We start from the raw sequence: 27,925 nt of genomic DNA on the forward strand, positions 1-27,925 counted from the left end.
AGAAAAGAAGCCCATGGCTAAGAACTTGTAAAAACATCTACAGCAAACAAGAGTTCCAAGAGAAAGACTGTGAAACAGCAGGCCCACAGGAGCTGGAGAGCGAGCTTTGAAACGATACAAAATTAATTGTCTAAGGGGCAAATAAATGGTGCAGTACACAAATGCAGGAGGTGACACAAACGCACCTGGATTCAACAGAGGACAAGTAGACACATCTATGTCCCAGGCTGCACTAATGAGGAAAGTCCACCAGGTGGGAAGTAGGGACCACTGAGAGTTTATAAGGCTAAAAAGCCCAGTCTTGGGATGCGGAGAAGGAGGGAAGGAAGTGAGAATGAACAGGAATGGCATTTTCTGTTCACTTCACTGACAGCTTTGCACTGTGCATTCCCAGCTGGGCATGTCCCAGACATGATCTCTTGCATGGGCTGTACTAACGAACATCAAATATTCAGGCTGGCAACCAGTTACATGAACCGGTGTCAGGAGTGCACATTAATAGGCATCTGACTAGGGCAGGGCTGGGCAAACTACGGCCCCTGCGCTACATCCAGCCTAAAGCCTGTTTCTGTAAATAAAGTTTTATCAAAACACCCAATTTGTTTCCCTATTGTACACAGCTTTTTTCATGCTGCATTGGCAGCGCTGGGTAGTTGTGACACAAACCATATGGGCCACAGGGCCTAATATATCTGCAATCTGGCCCTGTACAGAAAAAAATGTGCTGAACCTTGGACTAGTGGGGCAGCTAGTGAAGCTGAGAAGATTAAGACCAAGGGAGTAGTGGGATGTGGTTCCAGGGCTAAAGCAGTAACTCTATCAGAAAGCAAGTCAGGGTCGGGGGCGGTGGCTCGCGCCTGTAATTCCAGCACTTTGGGAGGCCGAGGCGGGCAGATCACGAGGTCAGGAGATTGAGACCATTGTGGCTAACACAGTGAAATCCTCTCTACTAAAAATACAAAAAATTAGCCAGGCGTGGTGGCACGTGCCTATAGTCTCAGCTACTCAGGACGCTGAGGCAGGAGAATCGCTTGAAGCCAGGAGGTGGAGGTTGTGGTGAGCTGAGATCACACCACCGCACTCCAGCCTGGACAACAGAGCGAGACTCTGTCTCAAAAAAAAAAAAAAAAAGAAAGTCAGAAACTCCCTCCTGGAACTGGCAGATGGGTAGGGTTAAATCTGAGTGGAAAATGGAAGCAGGGAAGAGCAAAGCCACGATCAAAACCTGAGAAACTGAGAGGATGAACACGGCGCAGAAGTGACACCAAGGTAAGATCCTGTATCTTTTGGAGTCAAGAACCACCATTTTGATGGGCTATTCTGGGCTTCCCAGACCTTCCCAAGAAGCTGCTCCTTACAGCTTACAGGACCACATTCTTGGGAAGCCACAGACCCAAATCATGCCTTGCCAGGTGGTATTCAGTGTGGACCGCGGTAGGACTATGATGGTCAGAGATGACCTTGGGTGGGGAGAGGAAGCAGACAGAGGAAGAAACAGACTGTGTTTGGACAAGAGAAAATAGGGTACATCTAATGGAGAGACAGATGAATACTAAGTGGGGACAACTGCAGAGGCCTTATTTAATAAGGTGAAGAGTTTGCACCGATACAGTAGGCTATGGGAGATCACTGCAGGGATTTGCACAGGGCAATCATTTGTGATTCCAGTTATTTGTGAGATAAGGATAGTGGGGCATGACAAAGCTCTACAAAACTGTAAGATACTGCATATCTTTGATGAACAGTAGTATGAAAGACAAAACAGATTGGGTTTGCTAGAATAAAGGTGCTAACAAGATGGCTGTCACTAGCAATCTGCTGCAGCAACAGGCTCAAACACCCCTACGCAGAGCTCTTCCTTCATGTGCTTCATCTTATTTGCATGAACATTCCTAGGAGTTAAGCAGAAAAAAGGCAGGGATGAGCTTGGAAAATGACCAGGAGTGTTGACTGGGGAGTGAATATTGGAGTACAGGCTGGGTGTGGTGGCTCACGCCCGTAATCCCAGCACTTTGGGAGGCCGAGGCAGGTGGATCACCTGAGGTCAGGAGTTCCAGACCAGCCTGGCCAACGTGGCGAAATCCTGTCTCTACTAAAAGTACAAAAATTAGCTGGACGTGGTGGTGCACACCTGTAATCTCAGCTTCTTGGAAGGCTGAGGCAAGAGAATCACTTGAACCTGGGAGGTGGAGGTTGCAGTGAGCCGAGATCACGCCACTGCACTCCAGCCTGGGTGACAGAGCGAGACTCTGTCTCAAAAAAGAAAGGAAGGAAGGAAAGGAAGGAAAGGAAGGAAAGGAAGGAAAGGAAGGAAGGAAGGAAGAAAAGTTGGAGTATAAAGAAGTGAGCCTTGATAGAAACAAACTCAAATGAGAAAAGCAAGCCACACTGAATCCAAGGGCCATGAATAAATACAAACTCAAACTCTGGTGTGGAAACAGCTGCAGATGTACAATTGTGACTGTCCCTTCTAAAGTGAAATCCCCCGGAAAGTGGGAAAATATTCTCCCCCAGGCAACCTTCCATCAACAAGGAGCTTGTGGGCACTGAGCGTAAAGCAGGGCATTGAACCTGTGCCCTGCCTTCCAGGAGTCTTCAGTCTCTGGCCATGGTCTATAAGAAAGGGCTACCAGCTAAGTGAGAGCACTAGAATAACAGATATATCCAGTGCTATGCTGGTAAATATTTAAAAAACGGCTCTTGCAGGGGGAGATAAAGCAATCTGTAGTTTTTGCCAATTTCTGTGGTGTAAATACTCTCACCAAAGCCTATTTATTTTATTTAATTAATTAATTTATTTATTTTTTAGATGGAGTGTTGCTCTTGCTGCCCAGGCTGGAGTGTAATGGTGCGATCTCGACTCACCACAACCTCGCCCGGCCCCTTTGGGAGCCACCGCGCCCGGCCCCCAAAGCCTATTTACAGCTACTAACATGATATCACCAAAACGGAAATTGGAAAGGATGCACACAATTGGCTCTGGTGAGCCAGGGGAGCCCTCTAGCACAGCACTGGAAATGAAGCTTGTTGCTCGTAGCAGCTCTTAACTGGATGTTGGTCTGTTGTGATATCTAAGGACACTGACAGGCCACTACGAAGGCATGCTGCTGAACCCACTCCACTCACCCAGTTATTCAGAGGCAGATCTTACAGCTGACATTCTTCAAAGAAGAACCTCAGCTTCAGGCTTTGGAAGAAACTCATTTTGCAGATTAGGAAACTGAGGTCCAGAGCTGTTCTCCTTGAGCTGCATGTGAGGGCTGGTGTCATTATGCTTTACATAATCAGTAAGAAATTCTGAAACCAGACAGTAACTGCTGTGTGAGAAGGTAGTCGAAAACAGTCAACTCCATTACAGTGCAGCAGACACATGGAAACGTCCTTCAAGGGTAATGTGGTCAAAGGAAAGACAGAAAAGACATCTGGATGCCTACAAGTTGTGTGTGCACACGCTTGCACACATGTGAGTGGGCAGATGTCAGGAAGCACTCATAAATGCCACCTCCTGTGTACTGTCAATAGAGTAAGAAGCCCCAGGCGTCTTAATTAAAGGAACAAAAAATTAGTGTGTGGATTTTAACCAATTAATGAATGACACACATGAAGGAGAGGCTCATACTCTTCTTCTTCTTTTTTTGTTTTTGTTTTTGTTTTTTATTATTATTATTTGTCTTTTGTGAGATGGTGTCTCGATCTGTCACCCAGGCTGGAGTGCAGTGGTGCAATCTCAGCTCACTGCAACCTCTGCCTCAAACAATTCTCGTGCCTCAGCCTCCCGAGTAGCTGAGATTACAGGTACCCACCACAATGCCCAGCTAATTTTTGTATTTCTAGTAGAGACGGGGTTTTACCATGTTGGCCAGGCTGCTCTCGAACTCCTGACCTCAAGCGATCCGCCCGCCTCGGCCTCCCAAAGTGCTGGGATTACAGGCATGAGCCACTGCACCATGCCCACTCTTCTTTCAAGCAGTTTTTTTTCTTTTCTCTTTTTAATGGTTAAAACTTTTAATTTTGCTACCTCCTCATCTCAGCAAGTGAATTATGTATTTAATTGGAAATCAAGTCTTTGTCTAAAAACTGTACTTTCATGCTGGTTTCCTCCAGACTAATAAAACACTGTTTATCAGTCTAAGCCTCAAGTAGGTCTCTCATGTACCTGTCTTCCTCTTCTCTGTCTACCACCTCCCTCACTCTCATCTGAAAAGTCATGAACCAGCCCACCTAGTGAGTTCCTTTGACATCAGGGCTAACAGGGCCTGGGTAAACTTCAGCAATGTTGGCTTTCTTCCTGGCTTTTTCTGCTTGAAAAGAAGGCTCTTTTAGCAAGTCAGGGCAGTGTTTTCTGTTTATGAGGTGCTTTTCTTCTGGGTGGCAGATATGTCTTCTATTTACCAACCATTCACTTATCACTAACCAGCATCCTTAGCAGTTCTTAGAAACTTTCAGGTGGCAAATACTTGTTTTTTTTTTTTAATTTTATTGATATAAGATCACGGGATCTTCCTGCCTTAGTCGCCTAAGTAGCATGCACCAACCACATCTGATTTTTATTTTTATTTTTTGGTAGAGAGAGTGTCTCACTATGTTGCCCAGGCTGGTCTCAAATTCCTGGCCTCAAGCAATCTTCCCACTTCAGCCTCCCAAAGTGCTGGGACTACAGGCACATGCCACCACGCCCAGCCGCAAGTGTTTATCCCCATTTCACAGGGGGTGAAACTGAGGCACAAAAAGAGGAAATCACCATCAGGATATGCCACTGCAGAGAGATATAAGATGAGAGTAATTCAGCTTCATGGGTTATTTTCAAAAAGTAAGGAAGAAACTGCAACAAGAACTGAATCACGCTTTACTACAGCATTGCCTTCTACTTCCTCCACCAGCCAACTGGGAGATGAACTTTTATGAGGAGCAGTATTGATGGATTTAAGTTTTCAATTTTATGTCATTTTGTGCTTTCTGGAGGCGGTACAGTGAGCTTGGAAGTAAGTGATATGGTGGGAAGGTGGGAAGGTGGAAACAGGGAAGGTAAAATGAGAGGCTTGTAGGATCCAGACCTGGGATAATCAAACTAAGAAAAATCAATCTGGTGGAGGTTACACAGAGACTCTGGGAAATGACACCTCAGCTGCTCACAGCTCACTGGAAAACTGTAGGAACAGCCCTTTCTATGTCAGGGCTGGCGGGTAGAGAACTCTGGCCTGATGCTGTGTTTTTATATAATTTTATAATTATATAAACAAATACACAAATACACATATACATATACACAGTACACATATATATGTGCTATAAACATATATACGCACAAATGATACATAATTATGTAATTATAATTGAGTTACAAGAACCCACTATGATAGAGTGTTTTCAAAATCAGCCTTCATTTTAATAAAGAGAAAACTCTTGGCCATAAAAACATGCTTTGTTTTGTTCCCAAAGGGGTATGTCATTTTGTTCTGCCTTTGCTAAATAAGAGTTGAAAACTGTTGAAACGTTTCTCGTTGGCTAAGCTGGAGAGAACCAATACAAATCAACAGAGACTTTTACGTCTTCAGAATTGAGATCTGCTGAGGTTTATGTGGGAAGTGGGAAAGGTTTGTGAACATGTTTATGATTCCATCAAATCCAGTCAGCCACAGCTCCACATTAGGGGCACAATCAAAATTACGCAAACAGCTAAGTTTCTATCCCTTGGAAATCATGATATTGATTTCTATCCCTTGGAAATGATCATATTTCCAATACTTAGAACCCACTGCTTGTCCACAGCAGCCTACAGTCAAAAGCTTATCAGATAAAGTCATTTTCACAGGGTATTAGGGCTGGGAAGGTGGTTAGGCCAATCCCTTCACTTCATAAACAAGGATGCTGCATCCCAGAGAAGTGATTTGTTCAAAGGCAAACAACAGTATTTAGGATGAGAAGCCACATCTTCTGAGTCTCCAGATCCCTGAACCTTCTTCCCACCCCAGTGTCTCTGTTGGTGGCATCCACCCCAGTCAATCCATTAACAGACAGGAACTAGCACAGGTGTTCCAGCAGTAGGCCAAGCCCCTCAGGAGGACCGAGTGTTTTTGATGTCTAGCTCTGAACAGGCGCTGAGGGCTCCAAACTTGTGTATGACATACAGTTTCTTCCTTACTGGAGCTCCCAGGCTAGTGAGGGTCCCATGGAACTAAACAACAGGTGAGTATGGAATGGGGTGAAATCATTCCAGAAGAACAGACAGCATATGATGGGAGCTCAGAGGAAAGGCTATACCTAGCCTTGAGGGAGGGTGTAGGAACCAGAAGGAAAAGTAGGCATCATCCAAGTAAAGAAGAGGACAAAAGACAGTGATCCTGCAGAGAAAACACCATCGAGCAAAGTTGGGAGGCAACCGAAGGGGGTAAGCAGGTTCGGTCTGGGCAATCCCAGGGAAGCCGAAGGAGACAAATCCAGCGCCAGACTATGCAGAGACAAATTTCGGTAACTCTACGTGGGGCTGCAATGAGCATGCGGTCACAGCAAACACATGCTTGGGCCAAAAAGTCCTAAGTGGCACCAGGACCCAGGCAGGAATGAACAGATAAGGAGAGAACCAGAAGAAGAGAGCCTTCCAGACAGCACGTGAGCAAAATTGCCCGGCTAAGGTCTGAAGAGGCAGACACAGTCACTGAGATCATTCCCTGGGCTCTTCTTGTCCACTGGGGCAACATGTGGTCTGAAGACTAAGGTAGCTTGATCTATCAATCAGCCAACAACAGTCTTGTTTCTGTTGAGTTGTAAGCTTTCTAGGACTGCAACTAGACAAGTGGGGAGGTCAGAGTCTAAATTACAACTAATTCCTAATAGGTTTTATAACTGCTATCCCTTTTTTCCCTCTCTCCCTGAACCTAGGTTTTTGCCCTGGTAGAGGTGGAGACAATATAGCCCAGAAGTTCAGACTGGAGTCAAAGGTTCCGAGTTCAAAGCCCACCCAGCTACTTATTAACTGAATGACCCTTAGCGAAGTTGCTTTAACTTTCCCGATTCAGCTCCTTCATCTAAACTCTCAGAATTGTTAGATCAGATAAGAATGCAGAAGTTGCTTTCAACATGGCACCTGGCACTAGGAAGGGTTCTGTGAGTGATAGTGTTCTAGTGTTCTAATTAAAAGGCAAAGTAGGCCAGATTTTAAAGGAATCCCCATATCACAGTCTGGACTTTGTTTGGTGCATTGTATTTCCCAAAAAGGAATGCATCAGAATCTTGCCTATATGCTTTCCTTATGGTGTGACTTTGACACTCCTCCCATTGAGAGATGGAATTCTGTATTTCCTCCCCCTTGATAGTCATGCTTCTGAACATGGTGACAGTGATAGTTTGTGACTGCTGAAACCAGATCATAGCATGCCTTTCTTAGGAATGCTTGCTCTTGGAAGCCAGCCACCATGCTGTGAGGAAGAGCAAGCAACACATGGAGAGGCCACTGTTCCAGCCAACAGCCCCAGCTGAGGTCCCAGCTGACAGGCCGCATCAAATCGCCAAGGATGTGAACAAGTAAGCCTTTAGATGTCAATTCACCCCAGCTTTTGAATATTCCCAGCAGAGGCCTCAGACATAACAGGGCCAAGACAAACCATCCCACTGTACCCTTTCCAAATTCCTGACCCACAGAATCTGTGAGTCTGATAATATGGTGGTTATTTTATGCCACTTTGTTTGGGTTTGTTACATAGCAACAGATAATCAATATAATTGTTTTAAGGCAACAGATGGCCATGGAAAGGTTTGAAAGTGGTGAAAAAGCAAGATGTACGCTTCCAGAAGGCTAACCTGACTGCAGTGGGCTGAGGTTGTCGGCAGGGGACTCAGTAGGAGAGCACTGATACTATGTGATGCAAACCTGAATATTAGGGCAGGTGGAGGGTGTTAAAGGTCACAAATTAGATGTGGGGGGTTGACAAAAAGAAAGAACTTCAAATGACACCAAGGTTTGAACTACTAGCGGAACTTGACATAATTAGGTTCATCCAGAAGGGACTAATATTGTTTTTTTCTGGTGGATAGTCGGGGTAGAGGAGAGGAGGTAAATTCCATTCTAAATACATGGAATTTGCATGATGTCAGTATAATCTAAGAAGTATCAAATGAGAAGTTACAAATTCAGGACTAGGCGGCTGTGGTGACTCACATCTGTAATCCCAACACTTTGGGAGGCCAAAGCAGGAGGACTGCTTGAGGCCAGGAGTTCTAGACCAGCCTTGGCAACATATTGAGACCCCAATCTCTATAAAAATTTTTAAAAAAAATTAGTCGGGCATGTGTGCCTGTAGTCCCAGTTACTTGGGAGGCTGAGGATCACCTGAGCCCAGGAGGTTGAAGCTACAGTAAGCCATGAACATGCCACTGCACTACAGCCTGCACATCAGGGTGAAACTGTCAAAAAATAAATTAATAAATTAATTACTTAATCCAGGACTAGAAGCTGAACACTGGTGTTGGTTAAAACCTTGAAAATGGATGAGATCACCTCTCAGATCATGCCTGTATTTAGGAGAACAGGTGAGCGGGACCAGGGTTAGCCAGTCACAGACGCAGAATTCTGAGAGTATAATTTCATGAACAAGTTTTGGAAAGGTGCGATCATCATTAGTGCCAAATGCTAGAGAGAGGTGAAAGAGAAGAAAGATTGAGAAAAGGGACTGGAACCCAACAGGTAATAAGGAATGGACCCAGGGTCAGAGGAGGAATGGACCCATGGTCAGAGGAGGGCCTCTCCATCCCTGACCAAAAATGAAACAAGACACACAAACTGGAGAATGAATGAAATTACAAACCCTGCTGGGTACACATCAGAATGTTTTCAGTCTCCATTCAGATGGAAATTTCCTGTGGGTCTGGAAGCGGGAAGCAGTAGGAACTGCTAAAATGAGATGGTGAAATGCACATTCCTAAAGGTATAAAGTGGGCACAGGAACACCTGCCACTTACCTACCTCACAAAGATAAAGCACAAATTAGATTCCTATAAAGTGCTTTGAGTTCTCTGCCATTGTAATAGACCCAATACCTATCTTTCAGCCTTCAGGGAACAGTTCTTAACATTTGCTGAACTCTCCAGCATTCCTGGGAGGTAGATATTATCGTTGGATGAGGAAACAAAGGCCACACAGCAAGTCAAAAGCCAAGGCAAGATTAGAACAGGGCCTGCCTTCTGTGTGGGGAAGTCCAGTTGGCTAGATTCCTTTTGTGTCAGTAACAGGTTCTTTGATCTGTAATACAGAAGAGGCTTGTTTCTGGGGAGGCTGTGAAAATAGATACATTAATGACCACAAGGTTCTCTGAAACTTACCAAGGGGGTTGTGGGAAAAAAAGGTGCAGCCAGCCAGATTCTGGAAACAACAGAAGAAATTACAGGAGGCCGAGCACAGTGGCTCACGCCTGTAATCCCAGCACTTTGGGAGGCCAAGGCGGGTGGATCACCGGAGGTCAGGAGTTTGAAACCAGCCTGGCCAACATCGTGAAACCCCATCTCTACTAAAAATACAAAACTAGCTGGGTGTGGTGGCAGGCACCTGTAATCCCAGCTACTCAGGAGGCTGAGGCAGGAGAATCGCTTGAACCTGGGAGGCAGAGGTTGCAGTGAGCTGAGATCATGCCACTGAACTCCAGCCTGGGCGACAGAGAGAGACTCCGTCTCAAAAAAAAAAAAAAAAAGTAAAAGAAAAAGAAAAATCACAGGAACAATGGAGATCGTAAGAACAGCAAGGGAGACGCAGAGCCCTCCGGAAGGTTAGTCTGGGCAGATCCAGAGGCTGTGGGGAGGGGCCTCACAGAGCGGGCTATGCACCAGCCTTAGCCTCCTCACTTGGGGCAGACACAGCATGAACATGGCTGGCTTGGACTGAGGCTCTTGGCCTCAAAGACAGAACAGTAATTGGATTACTCACAGGTTGAACAGGTGAACAAAAAGGTAGTGCTGTGGATGAGAACACCTCAGGGGGCCCCAGAAACAGTGAAGCGGAAGAGTAATGGTTTTGTGAAAAAGACTACTTGAAATCCCTGGAGAAGCAGTAGCACCATAATCCTTCCTCCTCCTGTATTTACTTTTTTCCTAAAAATTCAATTTCTTAATAAAACTAAAAATGCAATCATGACACTGTTTGAATATTATAAATTAGATGGAGTGGAGGATAAACAAAGTTGGCACACGGAAGGCAAGAGGCATTTACTGAATGTCTATCATATGCCCTCTCAATATTTACAATCCCCTCATGAGATGCTGGCAGCCCATTTTACACAGACTAAACAGAGACTTAGAAAGGATAAATCTTTTACCCAAGGCCATGCAGCTAGTCTATGATGGAGCCAGGATTCCAGCCCTGACATGCCTCATTCCAGAGCTCTTGTTCTTTTCTGTATACTGCACTACCTACATCTCAACAGTCGTGAGTTCAACATTAATCAGGTCTGAACTAATGAGATTTACTATAATGCCCCAGAGATGACTGTACCCTACAGCTGGAGAATGCATAGGGAGGGGCACTTCCGTTACGTATACCTGAACTATGTTTGCGATTCACACAAAATAAAGAATTGACCAGGACCAACCCCAGCCTATGAGAGGCAAAGTTACTGCTGCCCGCTTTACCCCACCCTAGAGCGCCCTCTGATCCACACTCTCACGCTGCCTTCCAGCTTTCCCACGGCGCCAGACCCTTGCTGCTCCTGGGCCCCTTCCCCTTGCTCCCTTCATCAGGCGCTTTCCACTCCTCCAGCCCATCAGCGCCTTGACTCGGGTGGCAAGAGTTGGTAGGTTAACCAGATTCACCAATCCCTGTTAAGTCACTCACTCACATGTTACCCCTTCTAGGATATGGGCTTTTTGTGCTTTTGTTTTTTAACTCAGTTAACATGTACTTTACCACCATAAAGGTAAAATGACAATGGTGGACGTCTCATTCATCCTGGAAGACTGACAGAGGAGACAGCTTCAAGGCAAGCAGGGCTTTGGGCATTTCCCCAGCCCATCAACCAGCCAATCACAAAATCAAAAAACTAGGTGAGTCTTATAGTTTTTAAAATACTAATTAATATTTATGGTTTAACTATTGAACAGATTTGCTTAGTGAGGTAGGTACTATTATGACACCCATTTTACAGAGAGTACACAGTCACGAAAAGGTCCAATAACCTCCCAAAGGCTCACAGCTCATAAGCAGCAGGAGCAGGATTCAAACGCAGGCAATCAAAACCCCGAGTCATGCTCTTAACCACTATGCCACGAGTTCTCAAAGCGTGATCTGCACACCCTTGGGATCCTCAAGACCCTTTCAGGGGTTATTAGGTAAAACCCATTTTCCTAATCATACCAAGATGTTATTTGCCTTGTTTATCGTGTTAGTATTTTCACTCATGGTGCAAAAGCAATGGCGGGTAAAACTGCCAGTGCCTGAGGCTGCATGAAGGCAGCGGCTCCACACTGCACCAATTCGTACGCTCACTGTTGTGTACTCAGTGGAGGAGGGAAAGCCAGCTTCACTTAAAACTGTCCTTGACAAAGCAGTAAAGATTACTGCTTTTTTTTTTTTTTCCCAAAAATTTTGACCCTGGAATGCAGATCTTTTAAAATATTTGGTGTGACAAAATGGAAAGTATGCAGAAAACACCATTGCTGCATCCTGAAGTAAGATGTCTCAGGAAAGGCAACTGTGTGATCATTTGAGTTGGGAGCTGAAATGGCCACTTTCTTCCTGGGTATGTCATTTGCACTTGACAGAACGGACAGACAGTGATGACCATTCAGATCTGGGTAGCTCTCACACATTTTTCTTGAAATGAATAAAGTCCGCCTGTCACTTCAAATAAAACAACTCACAGTATTTGTTGCCAATGATAAAATTTGACCTCTTAAGAACTAGAATTTTGGAATACTTTTATTTACTATTATGAGCTTGCAGCTTCCCAATACTCGTCATGATAGTGATGAACGTAATTTTTTGATATTGTATGGTGCAACATCAACATCCGGAAGATCTGAATAACCCAGTGACTCAATATTTTCCAAATGACTAATGTATAATGCTACAAAACCCTGCATTAGTAAAAAATTTTAATGTAACAGAATATTAACGTTCATATGCTTTCAGATACTACATGGCAACTAACCTTTAAGAAACTACTGCTTATCAAATTTTGTTGTAGTATCAAAGAAGAATACCCATAATTATCTGAAAAGGCTATTAAAATACTCTTTGCCAATTACATATCTGGATGAACCCAGATTTCCTTCATATTTTTCAACCAAAATAATGTATTGCATCAGATTGAGTGCAGAGGCAGACATGCGAATATATGTATCTTCTCTTAAGCAAGGCATTAGAGAGATTTGTTAAAACAAAAAGGTAAAACAATGTATCCATTCTTGCTAAGATTTTTAGACTTTAGAAAAAATATTGTTTTGGTTTTCATGTCTCCAGGGGTATGTGTGCAGGTCTGTTACATGGATATATTGCATAATGAAGTTTGGGTTTCTATTGAACCCATCACTCAAATAGTGAACACTGTACACAATAGTTAATTTTTAGCCCTCACCCCACTCCCACCCTTTCCCCTTTGTGTCCCCAGTGTCTGCTATTTTCATCTTTAGGTCTATGTGTAGCCACTGCTTAGCTCCCACTATGAGTGAGAACATGCAGTATTTAACTTTGTTTTTGAGTTATTTCACATAAGATAATGTGAAATATAAATGGTGCTGCAAGAGAAATAATTTCATTCCTCTTTATGGCTGCATAGTATTCCATGGTATATTTATACCACCTTTTCTTTATCCAATCATCAGTTGATGGGCACCCAGGTTGATTCCACGACTTTGCTATTGTGAACGGTGCGATGATAAACATACAAGCGCGGGTGTCTTTTTTTTTTTTTTTCTTTTTGAGACGGAGTTTCACTCTTGTTTCCCAGGCTGGAGTGCAATGGCACAGTCTCAGCTCACCACAACCTCCACCTCCAGGGTTCAAACAATTCTCATACCTCAGCCTCCTGAGTAGCTGGGATTACAAGCATGCGCCACCACGCCCAGCTAATTTTGTATTTTTAGTAGAGACGGGGTTTCTCCATGTTGGTCAGGCTCGTCTCGAGCTCCCGACCTCAGGTGATCTGCCCACCTCGGCCTCCCAAGACACCAGCCCAGTCGTCTTTTTTATACAATGGTTCCCTTTGGGTAGATGCCCAGGAGTGAGATGATGGTAGTTCTATTTTTAGTTCTTCAAGAAATCTCCATACTGTTTTCCATAGAGGTTGTACTAATTTACATTCACACTAACAGGGTATAAGGATTCCTTTTTCTCTGCATCCACCCCAACAACTGTTGTTTTTTTGAGTTTTTAATAATAGCCATTCTGACTGGTATAAGATGATACCTCAATGTGGTTTTAATTCACATTTCTCTGATGGTTAGTAATGTTTAGTATTCAGAAAATATAGTTATTTTAAATAAACTGATGTTTACATTAAAATGTAATTTTTTAAAAAAATGAATGAATAAATACTTTAAAACTTCCTTGGTTTTAACTCCAGATGTGGTAAATATCAAAAGCTCTTTGGATTCCTCAGTAATTTTTAAGAGTATAAAGGGATACAGAGACCAAAATTTGAAAATCACTGCTGTACAGAATGGAACCTAGAAGGAGAGAAGACAAAGAGCAGGCTGTGTAGCTGCATCACTTTCTTTTTTACTTATTTATTTTTTATTTTTATTTATTTATTTATTTATTTATTTTTTGAGATGGAGTCTTGCTGTATTACCCAGGCTGGAGCACAATGGTGCAATCTTGGTTCACTGTGGCCTCCGCCTCCTGGGTTCCAGTGATTCTCCTGCCTCAGCCTCCCTAGTAGCTGGGATTACAGGCGTGTGCCACCACTCCAGCTAATTTTTGTATTTTTAGTAGAAACTAGAGATGAGGTTTCACCATGTTGGCCAGGCTGGTCTTGAACTCCTGACCTCAGGTGATCCGCTCACCTCAGCCTCCCAAAGTGCTAAGATAACAGGCGTGAGCCGCTGCACCAGGTCTGCATCACTTTCTAGGTGAGGGAGGGGAGCCATGCCTAGTCACTATGAATTTTACAGACTTCTCAGCAAGTAAGCTTCAAGGACCCAATTTCTTATCGGTCTTTAAGGCTTAATGACAATAAATTTTAAAGATCAGTTTTGGCCGGGCGCAATGGCTCATGCCTGTAATCCCAGCACTTTAGGAGGCCGAGGCAGGCGGATCACGAGGTTAGGAGATTGAGACCATCCTGGCTAACATGGTGAAACCCCATCTCTACTAAAATACACACACAAAAATAATTAGCCGGGCGTCGGGGCGGGTGCCTGTAGTCCCAGCTACTCAGGAGGCTGAGGCAGGAGAATGGCGTGAATCCGGGAGGCAGAGTTTGCAGTGAGCTGAGATCATGCCACTGCACTCCAGCCTGGGCGACAGAGCGAGACTCCGTCTCAAAAAAAAAAAAAGATCATTCCGGACTTCTTGTGGTTTCCGGAGTACGTTCAGCTCCTGCCTCTAGTCTTGTGCACTCGTTGTTCTCTCTGGTCCATCTGGGAAACTCCAACCCTCCTTCAAAACATATAGTGCCAGCCTCTCCTCTCTGCCCCCAGGAACCCTGTATATCCCTTTTCTATACACTAAGCACATGGCTCTGATGTTTGTTTATGTGGCTTTTTCTCTATTGGGAGTGTGAGGCCTTGAAAGCTAGAATTTTTTCTTAATCCTGGTACCTTCCTCAGTACTTGGCATGCAGAGCGAAACTCAGAAAAGATCTGTTGGATTAATAAAACCAAGCAGCTCCCTAACATGCACCAACCAATCTTTCAGCAGCAATGTGGCTTCTCCAGGGAAGACTATGTTGACCAGCTGGGAGAAACAGTACAGGGTTTTTAGTATTTCTCAGTATGATAAACAACTGACATTTTGACTCACTAGCAAGTCTTGATATAGTTAAGACTGGTGTGAAACCTGAAACTGTAAAACTGAGATCCAAATCTGGGACTTCAAAACCCTCTAAGGCAAGCACCCCTTGCCCAGCCCCCAACATACTACAAGGACCCTCCCTAGGGAGACGGCTGGCCTCCTTCTGCAAGACCCATGTCTCAAGCTCTCTAAAATCAAAACAATGCTTTTAAGCAGCCAGGTTGGAAAGAGAAATTTTTAATAAAATGAAGAGTATATGAAGACAATTATAAAGTCACTGCTGTAGCTTGAACTGCTACATGACCAAGGACTTCATAACTCAATTAGAGAAAATATTTTTTTCCCAAATTTAATGTAAGCAATGTGTGGGAATAAAGGATGTTGAGTCAGATAATCCCCTGTAGGCCTCACAGATAATACCATGTGTATACGTTTTGAAAAATGTTCACATACCTCAGGATGTTACAGCTTCTTTCTGGAATGTTGCTACTGTCCTGTTAATCCCTCCCCCAACCTGCCCACCACAATGTTCTCTTATCCTGTTGTTCATCACCCCACTTCCCTTCCTTCCACTATACTGCATTCTCCTGCTTCCCCACCCTATTCATCTAGGAACTAGGGGAGGATACAATAAAGCTGATAGTCATAAGACATTTCACAGACTAGGCTCTGCCAAAGAACACAATCATCTGATTCCCTTATCCCTACAAAGTAAGAATCTTGGAATCATCTATTCTCATTCTTATTTTACTAAAGAGGAACCTGAGAAAATGTAAAGTGATCGATAAGCCATATTTTCTCAATCCATTTCTGTATATTTCAGGAAGCTTGATCCCAAGGAAAAGAGGGTGCTCCACAGTCAAAGGGAGAAGGAAACTGAGGAATGGTTAAGACTGTCAGTACCCACTCATCATCATTTACTGAGCATTTACTAGATGCCAAGCACCAGAAGTCCTATGTTAGCAAAGGCAGACAAAGAAAGCCCTATGTGTTTAAAATTTAACAGATAATAAATCAGAGCCAGACTGGGCGTGGTGGCTCACGCCTGTAATCCCAACACTTTGGGAGGCTGAGGCAGGCGGATCACCTGAGGTCGGGAGTTCGAGACCAGCCTGACCAACATGGAGAAACCCCGTCTCTACTAAAAATACAAAACTAGCTGGGTGTGGTGGCGCATGCCTGTAATCCCAGCTACTCAGGAGGGTAAGGCAGGAGAATCGCTTGAACCCGGGAGGCGGAGGTTGCGGTGAGCCAAGATTGCACCATTGCACTCCAGCCTGGGCAACAAGAGTGAAACTCCGTCTCAATAATAATAATAATAATAAATAAATAAATTAGAGCCAAAAATAAAGTAAATGCAACAAGCACATTAAAAACAAACAAACAGTAGTTTAGGAAAATGAAAAGTTTAGCAAGTCTCTCTCTCTATGAATGGAACAGGAAAGACATGAAGAAAAATTAAAAACTGGGTAAGGACTAAATAATTCACTCACCTTGCAATTTAAGGATTTGTTTGGAAAGAGTGTGTACATTCATTACTGGGAAAGTATTTCTGGTGACCAAAAAAATCCCACAGTAACAACACTGAAGTATTTTTCACAAGAACCCTTAACCCCCTTACTTCGCCACAAGAGGGTGCACATTTCCTTAGGAATACAGTAACCCAGGGAAACCTGCTCAAGTTCCTCTAGGCAGCTGCTCACCTCTGCTCGGGCACCTCTCTCCCTAGCCTGAGTCTCATGGCAGTAATGAGCATCTGCACATAGTTACATAGGTGAAACCTGTTCACATACTTTATCTCATTCAATTCCAACAATAGCTCTGTGAGGGCGGGTTGGGCAACTTATCAACCCCATTTTATAGAAGAAGAAACACACTCAGAGGTGAAGTGACTTGCCCAAGGTCAGAGAGATCATAATGCTAGAGCCCAAATGCAAACTCACGTTGTCTAGTTCCCAAATCCTATATACATTTTCCTTACCTCCCTATTAAAGCATAATCAAAAATTCCACAATCGTTCAGTGTCTCTGTTCATCCATTCTACTTCTTCTGAGCAAAGAATCATACACTGGGCAGATGAGAAACTGCTCACTTTTGCATTGTTAAAAACGAGTGAAAGCTGGTTTTTAACAAGTGTGTGTTAGCACCTGGCAATTATCTTTATAGGTTTCCAATGAAGTGAGAAGTACGCTGAAACTTGTCTACAGTATTTAAGGCAGCAGTAACGTGGAAAAAAATAATTTTAATTTTCCTGCTTACAGCAGGGAAATTAATTGTAAGCTCAACTTTCTTTGGACAGATCTTATGAGACTCAGGCTAAAACCTAACTCCAAAACCCTCCTCCTGTCAGAAACACTAGAGTATAGAGGCCAAGGATTTTGGAGTTGGATGCCAGACTGCCTGGGTTCAAATCCAGGTTTTCCCACTTACCATTTGACCTTGGCCAATTACTCAACTCCGACGTGCCTCAATCTCCCCTCTGCAGAGTGGAGATAAGAGCAGCAGCTCCCTCACACTGTAATAGCGAAGACAGCGTTGTAACATGAAAGCACACATAAGTGCTCAAGCTACAAAAGGCAGTCCTTACTCTAAAAGGCAGATGAGATTATTAATGTTACAGACTAAAGAAAATATATTAATTTTATGTGCATTTTATCAGTGAATTACATTTTATGACAATATCAATGCTTGAAAATACATTTAAATCCTTTTTTTTTTTTTTTTGAGACCAAGTCTCGCTCCGTCGCCCAGGCTGGAGTGCAGCGGCATGAACTCAGCTCACTGCAACCTCCGCCTTCCGGGTTCAAGTGATTCTCGTCCCTCAGCCTCCCGAGTAGCTGGGACTACAGGCATTAGCCACCACAACAGGCTAATTTTTGTATTTTTAGTAGAGATGGGGTTTCGCTGTGTTGGCCAGGCTGGTCTTGAACTCCTGACTTCAGGTGATCCACCTGCCTCGGCCTCCCAAAGTGCTGGGATTACAGGCATGAGCCACTGTGCCTGGCCTTACATCCCTTAATCTATGTGCACAGCAATTATGTCTATCTTAAAGGATTTACAGCATAAATATAAATAGCTAAGAACAAAGCTCTCATATCTTTGCTTTTATGACAGTGTTTGGCATTATCGATGGTCAGTCTCATGCCAAGTCCTTGGTCAAGAAAAAAGAGCTAAATTACAGAGTTCCTCCGGGAGGAGATAATAAGCTTTACACAGCAGAGGGGAAGGCTCCTTACCCCAGGAACCTGAAGACCCAGGCTGTACTTACAGCTCTGCCACTAAATAGCATCTCCTAATCCCACATCCATAACTCTTAAATATTTCTAAAAATATACCTTTTCATTTCCATCACCATGATCTTAATTCATATCCTTAACAGCATGGACTCCTAACTAGCCACAGAAGTGGAGCTCATTAAGTTTGTTGAATGAGTGAATGAATGGGGGGTGGGATAGTGACACCAAAGAAGACCACAGAAAACAGGGGAGAAGATTAGTTTATAAACTATATGCATACACTTTGTTATCTCAAGTCCTAGCTCAGCTCTGATTTCACAGAATGCTGGACCACTCTAGTAAGGCTAACCTGAAGGAATCCACCCTCCCTCTCAGAATTTTTTCTTAGTGGTAGTGTCACAGGCCCCAAGGGGTCCCCCAGATCACCGTTTCAGTCCAGTTTGTTGGATCAAATCCATCAGATCCTTAAGGCCAGCAGCTCCTGCACCTGGTTGAAGCTGCCTTGGCACCTCTAGGTCTAAGGGGGTACTGGGCCAAGGTCATGGGGACTCGGAGGTGGGGGGCCACTCTTTCACAGGGTCTGAGTGCCTTCCAGCTCCTTCCAAGGGCCCCAACAAACCCTTCCATTCCAAACACCACACTCCTCCTTTTAAGACTGCCCTCTAAATTCTGATTTAGTTTGAAGGACATCTCTGTTGCCTAACTCCTATGGGGTAGAGATAATTCCATGGCCACATCTCAATCCAAGGTGAACACTTTTTACAGCTTTGACCTCAGATTTTGACACTGCCATGGGTTCGGCTCCCCTTCTTGGGGACATGGCTTCACACACACAATATGTGCACCATCATTCCCTACCCATGCGATGGCAACATCTTGGGGATGACATTTCCTCCACTGGAATAGGCCCACTTGCTTACCCAATGTGGCCGTGAATTAAACAATAAGAGAACATCTCTGCATCTTGCTCACAACCTGAAATTCCCAGCAGGGGACACCATGCAGGTGGGGAATCAGTCATCTGATGGCAGAGTTAATGAGCTCAACACTTAGGGTTTCAAGTTAGGCTTCACGGGCAGTCTCTGCGATGTCGGACTGCACGATGTTGGGGACATGCCTGAATTTGGCTTCCACAGATTGTAACAAGAGTTTTCCTTTTGACCCTGATACGCAAAACTGTGCCATCAGTACTGGGTGGCAAATCTATGCTAGGAAGGGACATGATCTCAGCCATCAAAATTAGAAATGGAACAGCCCTCCCCAAATCTAGGCAGAATAACTTAGTCCTAAATGTCTTAGAAGGGCTTTTGATACTTGTCTTGGGACTCTAATTTACAAGCTAACAAGTGTCACCATGAAAATGGCTTTTTGTGATGTTTAGCATTAATTTGTATTTCTTTTTATATACTGCTTTGATTGATTCTAAATACATTTTCTCTTTCCATGATGTTTACATCCTTCACATTCCTAGGGACTGTTATCATATCCCCTTTAATCATCCGTTGGCCAAGCTATACATATTAAATTCCTTTCATCTCTCCTATGTCCTTCCTTCCAGCAGCGTTGGCTCCTCTTAAAATTCCTTCCAATCTGTCAACATCTTTCTGGAGCTGATGTACACTCTCCCTTAATAAACATTCTAGGTGCTCCTTGTTTCCTAAGAGTTCTCCAAAGACTCCTACTGTGAAAAAATATTGGACTGGGAGTCAAAAGTGGTAGTTCTAGTCCTGGATCTGCTCCAAGCCTCAGTTTTCCCTTTTATAACATGGGAGTAACACCTTTTTTGGCTTGATCAAAAGAGAGTATAAAATATAAAATCACTTTGCAGATTATAAAGTAAATGTGCACAAAGAATGTGTGCATATAGTATTTGCATAATATTAAAAATATAAACAAAAAAATTGGAAACAAGTATGTCAAATAACTGTTGTTAAATCTGATAGTGGCATTCGGAGTAACAGTTACATTATTCTATACATTGAGTGCTTTACATTTCAACTTCAAAGAATTATTTATCCATTTACTACAAGTATTTACTTAACTTCTACTCTACACAAGAAGACAGACTAGACAATGTGGGAGAACATGAAGCAAAGACCTCAAGAACTTATGATGGTCATCCCCAGTTCTTAGACACTCAGTACTTGGTTTGGATCACAGAATATCAGGAAGCTGTTCCTGCTGTCTCTTGGATTATGCTTTATAACATTGTGGTGATTTCTTATTATTTCTTTAGAGTAGATTCTGAGAAACAGAATTACTAGGTCAAAGGGTGTGACCATATTTAGGCCTCAAATTTCCAAATAGTTTCCCAGAAAGAGTGTGCCAATTTCTACCCTCACTGCCAATGTTTAACAGTGTATTACCAGGCCATTGCCAACACTGGATATTATCTTTATTCCAAATCTAATGAATTGCTTTTAGAATTCATAAATAAAGGCATGAAAAAATCTAAAATAAATTCATTTCTACCAAGATTAAGTATCCTCACTTGCTATCTATTTTGATGTCGCCTTGTGGTAAGTATTCAACAGAATCTTTAGTACTTCAAAAGACATTAACTGAGTGCCTATTATTTTCCAGGCAATAAAACTGGGGGTTAAACCACAAAGATGAAATAGTCCCAGATCCTGCCTTTAAAGGGCTCATAATCTAGTGTAAAAGATAAACACTAATAATTACAGAACTAATTATAGAGCACTGTGGGCAGAGCTCCTTCCTTGAGAACATGAAAAGTATAAAAGCAACACAGAAGACGGAGGCAGGAACAGCCTAGGGGAGTCAGGAAGGGCTTCAGGGAGGTGGCAATATCCGAGCTGGGTTTTGAAGGATGAGCAAGTCTTAACCAGAGAAAGGAGAACGAAAGAGATGAATCCAGGCAGAGGAACCAGTTGTTGGTCTTTGCAGCCACTACCATCCTCTCTCAGAAAATGTTTTATTGTATGAAGGTTTAGCAATTCAGGGCTAAGCCTCACTGGGCAGTTTTATTGTTTTAATCTCTATCATTTACAGTTGCATTTCTGTCCCTGGAGAAAGCAATCAGAAAATATTTCTGGTACTTCATCCAATAAAGGGCACAAGATCACTGCTGCTTCCTTCACAGAGAATGCTGTTTTATAAAAACAAGTATTAAACAATAATTTTGCTAAATACAAACTTTAAAACTTAGATTGTCAAGCTTGAAGAGGACCTTTAATCCTTAAAGATCCTTAAATACTTTCTCAGGTAAAGTGGGAATATCTATAAATTAAGATGAATAACTTTCCTTTCCTCTCCTACAAAATTAAATCAATTGGAGCTACAAAAAAAGTCACAAAACCCAGTTTAAAAAATAGCATAAGAAATGATTAATGATATCAGATCAATTTTCAAATAATAAAAATATTCCTAAAAGCTGCCCTTTTATATGTGTTTTCACATATCTTTGGTGGCATATATAAATATCCATGTCTGGGATTTAGCAGCGTTCCGAAAAATATACTCTTGTGGAATAGGGATTACAACAGTGGACTTAAAACAAAACAAAACAAAACGGCCATTGCAACTGTACTAGGTTACAAGCCTCTAACCTGTCCTGGAATTTTCAAAGCCCAAACATCACTCCTGGTCTCTAATCCTCAGTGTGTTTAAATTGCAGGGCATTTAAACAGAATTGGCAGAAAAACACATACAAAGGGGCCTCTTTATAAACTGTAAAAAGATAGCATTCCAATTACTTTGTCAATTATTTTCTTTTAAACTAAGTCCTTCAAATTGTGCCGTATGGCTCAAATGTCTTCCTAAACCCTTCTGTTATCAAAAGGCAAATAGATCTTCCCTTGAATCTAAATGACAGCCTGGCTTTCTCCTGGCTCCTCAGGAATCACTACCACCTGCCGGAATGCAGCTGAATTTGGCCAGGAGCAGACACACTGATGCTGTCCTGTGATGAGGACAGATTCTCTAGTCAGGGAGCTCTAAGGGAAGGCTATGACCAGGAGTCCAGGTACCCGGACACGCGAAGCTTCTCTTTCTGTCTAGCCCCACAATGCAACCCAGATCCTGGCGGAGGTTCCAGACCATCTGCCACCGTGCTTAAGACTCAGGTCAGCCTACGTTCAGATATTGAAAATCACCATTTATCTCCATCTTTATTAAAAATAAATATACCATCAAATTATGTCCTTTTTTTTCCTCCCCCCCACCCCCCCACCCCCCACCCCGAGACAAGGTCTCACTCCCATTGCCCAGGCTGCAGTGCAGTGGCACAAATGCAGCTCACTGCAGCCCTGACTTCCCAGGTTCAGGTGATTCTCCCACCTCACCCTCCTGAGTAGCTGGTACTACAGGTGTACACCACCATACCTGTCTAATTTTTAGTACAGACGGGGTTGTGCCATGTTGGCCAGGCTAGTCTCTAACTCCTGGGCTCAAGCAATCCACCCGCCTCAGCCTCCCAAACTGCTGGGATTAAAGGTGTGAGCCACCATACCCGGCCTTTTTATTTCCTTCTCAATTGTTGAAAAGCAAAGGGGATCTTTACACAAAACCATATATGTCCACACAATTGGACTGGCATGAAAAATAAATGTTTGTTTGCATATTTAGAAAGATACATGTCATACAAGGTGAAGAATAAAACACTAAACCATTCATTTACCATTTAATCAACAGCACCTACTATGTGCCAAGCACTGTGCTGGGCTGAGGACACTGAAATCAATTAACACACAGTTTCCCATTCTCAAAACATTCACAGTCTAATACAGACCAGTACTATTTTCTCCTTCATATTAAATGTCTACCTGCTGAGTTTCCAACAGAACTAGCCAAGAGTATCAGATTTACTCACCTCCCAACCTTAGAAGTATAGTCATTTGAAGTCTTTTTTTTCTGTGTTATGCTAATAATCATAATAGTTAAAACTGATTGAATACCTACTCTATGTCAAAGGTCAAACTAACCTATTTTCTTAATGTTATCAAGAGTAATCCTTTGAGCTACTCTTATCATTGCTTCTTCACAGGTGAGGAAACCAAGCTCAGAACCATAGGTGTCTTACTCATAGCCATACACCTAGTAAAGGTTAGAGCCAGGATGTAAGCTTGAGTCTGCCCAAACTGGACTTATGCTCTTAATTACCAAGCTTTGTGGTCTATACTCACTCAAGGGACTGTCAAGAGTAGCTGCAAGTTGAGGAAATGTTTGCATATTTTCTTTTTTTATTTTATTTTACTTATTTATTTTGAGACGGAGTCTCGCTCTGTCGCCCAGGCTGGAGTGCGGTGGCGCGATCTCGGCTCACTGCAACCTCCGCCTCCCGGGTTCAAGCAATTCTCCTGCTCAGCCTCCTGAGTAGCTGGGATTATAGGCACATGCCACCATGCCCGGCTAATTTTGTATTTTTAGTAGAGACGGGGTTTCACTGTGTTAGCCAGGATGTCTCGATCTCCTGACCTCGTGATCCACCAGCCTCGGCCTCCCAAAGTGCTGGGATTACAGGCATGAGCCACTGTGCCCGGCCGCATATTTCCTTCTTGAGAAATTGTTCTGTCAAAGGCACAAGGGTAAAATACTCCAATAGCATATAAAAATCCTCTCAGAGATAAGTTCAGCGAGTTATTGATTTTCAAACCTCTTGCCGGCCTACCGATAATTTTATAAATCCAACAGAACCATATGCAGAATACCTTGCTGCAAGCAGAAGTACAATTTTAAAGCTACTGGTTGTCAATTTTGATTTTTATTGAACTTCATAAATCTCAAAGCTGACCTTTCAGATTCATTTCTTTCCTATTCAGGATCCATGGGCTAATTTGACCAATAGACACAAGATAGAAGAATGAATGGGTATCAGTGGTGAGTGGCACCCTGTCCCATGAATAACTGCTATTTGTCATTGTCAAAAACCTGGAATTCACTCTGAACAGAGAAAAATTGCAGGTCCCATGGGATTACAGGTAAGGAGAACTCAACCCAGAACAAAAAGCCATGGAAAGGGTGACAACAGTAACTGGCCACTGTCATTACAAAAATTACAACAGTCAGGGCTGGCTTCATGGGTGAGCTCATTTGATGCCCAATGAGTACGGGATTTCGGTAGACCCACCATGCGTGGGAGTTCCACAAGATGCAGAGCAAGCACGAGGTAAGCATGTTATATCTATGACTGAGTATGTGTGGGTGCAGCCCAAGAGACCACACTTTCTACTGGAACTAGAATTTGCCTTGAATGTAGAAAGAAGGCAATGGCACTCTGAGAAACATGAACAACCCCTCTTACTCATGTTACTTCTTCATATTAGCCAACCGCTTACACTAAAAATGGTGTTGTATGTTACAGAAGGAAAAGAAGAGATAATTCATAGTTTCTTTTCCATTAGTTTTCCATAGCTCCATTATTCATTAGTAAGCTGAAGGTGGAGAATATTGGTAAAATGTGCATATATTAAGAAGTGAAATAATAAATGATAAATTTTTTAAAAAAGTGAAATAAGTTTGAGACCAGTCTGGGCAACACAGTGAGAGCCCACCTCTTAAAAAAAAAAAAAAATTAGCCGGCCAGGCACAGTGGCTCACGCCTGTAATCCTAGCACTTTCAGAGGCCAAGGCAAGTGGATTACTTGAGGTCAGGGGTTCGAGACCAGCCAGGCCAACATGGTGAAACCCCATCTCTACTAAAAATACAAAAAAATTAGCCAGGCATGGTGCCGGCTGCCCGTAATCCCAGCTACTTGGGAGGCTGAGGCAGGAGAACTGCTTGAATCCAGGAGGTGGAGGTTGCAGTGAGCCGAGATTGCGCCACTGCACTCCAGCCTGGGCAACAGAGTGAGACTCCATTTCAAAAAAAAAAAAAATTAGCCGAGCATAGTGGTGCACATCTGTGATCCCAGCTACTTGGGAGGCTGAGGTGGGAGGATCACTCGAGCCCAGGAGTTTGAGGTTACGGTGAGCTATGATCACCCCACTGCACTCCAGCCTGGATGACAGAGTGAGATCTCATCTCAAAAAAAAAAAAAAATAAAAGTGAAACAAAAACAGCTGAGTTAGTTTAATGCAGCATTTCCACAATTTTGGTTAGAACAATGTGTGAAGTATAAAATATGAACTGCATGATTTCAGTGATAACAAGCTAAATGCTCTCATATTTGCATTTTAAACTGCATTGCGGCCAGGCACAGCGGCTCATGCCTGTAATCCCAGCACTTTGGGCGGCTGAGGCGGGCAGATCACGAGGTCAGGAGTTCGAGACCAGCCTGGCCAATATGGTGAAATCCCGTCTCTACTAAAAATGCAAAAATTAGCCGAGCATGGTGGTGTGCACCTGTAGTCCCAGCTACTAGGGAGGCTGAGACAGAAGAATTGCTTGAATCTGGGAGGCGGAGGTTGCAGTGAGCCAAGATCGTGCCACTGCACTCCAGCCTGGGCGACAGAGTGAGACTCCGTCTTAATAAACAAACAAACAAACAAACTGCATTGCACAATATAAAGGCAAACAATAAAATTCATACTAATAATTACTTTTTTTTTTACTTAGAGTGACTTTAAGTAACAAATAAAACACACCATGACAAGTCAGGAGAGAGACGATGGAAGAAAGGAAAACTTTATATTTTAATTTTTTTATTTTTGTTTATTTTTTGAGACAGAGTCTTGCTCTGTTGCCCAGGCTGGAGTGCAGTAACACGATTTCGGCTCACTGCAACCTCCATCTTCCAGGTTCAAGTGGTTCTCCTGTTTCAGCCTCCAGACCAGCTGGGATTACAGGTGCGTGTCACCACGCCTGGCTAATTTTTGTATTTTTAGTAGAAATGGGGTTTCACCATATTGGCCAGGCTGGTCTCAAACTCCTGACCTCAGGTGATCCTCCCACCTTGGCCTTCCAAATTGTTGGGATTACAGGCGTGAGCCACCACGTCTGGCCTATATTTTAATTATTTAATGATACTTTTCCTGTTTTTTGAACAAGGGACCCCACATTTTCATTCTGCACTTGGTCCAGCAAATTAAACAGCTGGCTTTAGTTATAGTATCAGATAAAATTATTGAATTATGACCAATCCATTGCCTCTTTTGAACCAAACCTCAAATCACGATGTAAAAGACTAGATAATTCAATAACAAAGCAAACAAAAACTCCTGCTTGGAATTCTGGCTTTGGTGAAATCAACGAATTAACACAACCTCCTTCCACCACACGCAACAACCCAGGGATCATAGAAAATCAAAGGTAATCCGCACAAAATGTAGGAAAGAGGTTTTTAACACCCAGTCAGTCCTAGCAGTTCTCCCAGTGTCTAAGTCTACACCTAAAGGGTTTCCTGGGAGGGAAAAACTGCAGATAGTGCAAGTGGCACAATTGATACATTTTTTAGTGCAAATCTCTGTATGACACAAGCAGCCCCAGACTCTGGCAATGACTTACTGCTTATGTGCACCTGTCATCTTTGGCACCTGAGAGGCGAGAGATAACTTCTAATGTTTGATGGAAATTTTAAGGTTTGAAAAATAAAGCACTTTCCTATACAGTCTTATTTTATTCCTACCATAGCCAAGTGAGGAACTCAGGAAAAGTATTTTTCAATAAAATTTTTATTGTTAGTATTCCAATGATAAAAAGTAATGCTGCTTTTATGTGATTGATCTGGGTAGTAGCTACATGGGTATTCACTTTATACTCATCCATTAAACTGTATATATGTGTTTTGTGTACTTTTGTGTATGATATAGACTGCAAAAAAAAAGAACAAAAGGTATAAATGTTCATTGTAGGAAATCAGAAAAGGAGGTTTAAAATCTCCCATAATCCCATCAGAGGAAGCTACTTATTAATTTGACACCTTCCTTTCTTAGTTTTTATAAAATTGGAATTATCAGCCAGGTGCCATGGCTCACACCTGTAATCCCAGTACTGTAGGAGGCCAAGGCGGGTGGATCACTTGAGGCCAGGAGTTTGAGACTAGCCTGGCCAACATGGTGAAACCCCATCTCTACTAAAAAATACAAAAATTAGCTGGGCGTGGTGGCCGGCGCCTGTAATCTCAGCTACTTGGGAGGCTGAGGCACAAGAATAGCTTGAACCCTGGAAGTGGAGGTTGCAGTGAGCTGAGACTGTGCCATTGCACTCCAGCCGGGGAGACAGAGTGAGACTCTTTCAAAAAAAAGAAAAAATTGGAATCACATTTCCCACATTTTGTATCTTTTTCTTAAACTCAGCATATCATGTTTTCATACGGCATTAAAAATTCAACACTGCTTAATAAAGATAAACCTAGTTTTTTTAACCAATTCCCAACTGTTCGATGTTTAGGTTGTTTCTAAATTTATTTCCAAAATGACCAGAGGGCCTTTATTTCTATTTCACGGAAAGTAACATCGTGTGGGGGCATGCCCTTGCTGCTGGTGTGCAGCAGAGCCTGGAGGAGACATGCCTCCCTGCACTTGGAGGCCTCATTCCCCTCCACACGCTGCTTTGCACTTCCTCTGATCACACGGGTTTAACTTGACAGATTAAAGGGAAAAACTGTGAAAGACAATCTACCCCTGACCCTTTCCCATGAACTCTCTGCAATCCTAAATAGAGGAATGGTCGGCCAAGTTCAAGGTTAAGATCAGGAAGCACAAGCTTCTCTGGTACCTGGCCTGCAGATGAAGGGGTACCAGTGCTGTCCATGTGAGGTATACTGCTGGGCCCAAATAGTTACTTGGGAGGCCAGGGAAAGAGAATAAACTTTTCAAAAGTACAGAGTTGCAGGGTTCGAGGTTAGTAGAGAGG

At 43.0% G+C, this 27,925-nt stretch overlaps 1 protein-coding gene across 5 annotated transcripts in view; it reads right to left on the reverse strand.

The window, feature by feature from the left end:
• IGF2BP2 (insulin like growth factor 2 mRNA binding protein 2) overlaps nucleotides 1-27,925 on the reverse strand; it is a 182,504-nt gene that overhangs the window by 74,680 nt on the left and 79,899 nt on the right. The window lies entirely within an intron of this gene.

The sequence above is a fragment of the Pan troglodytes genome, chromosome 2, assembly GCF_028858775.2.
Source record: "Pan troglodytes isolate AG18354 chromosome 2, NHGRI_mPanTro3-v2.0_pri, whole genome shotgun sequence".
Classification (NCBI taxonomy): domain Eukaryota; kingdom Metazoa; phylum Chordata; class Mammalia; order Primates; family Hominidae; genus Pan; species Pan troglodytes.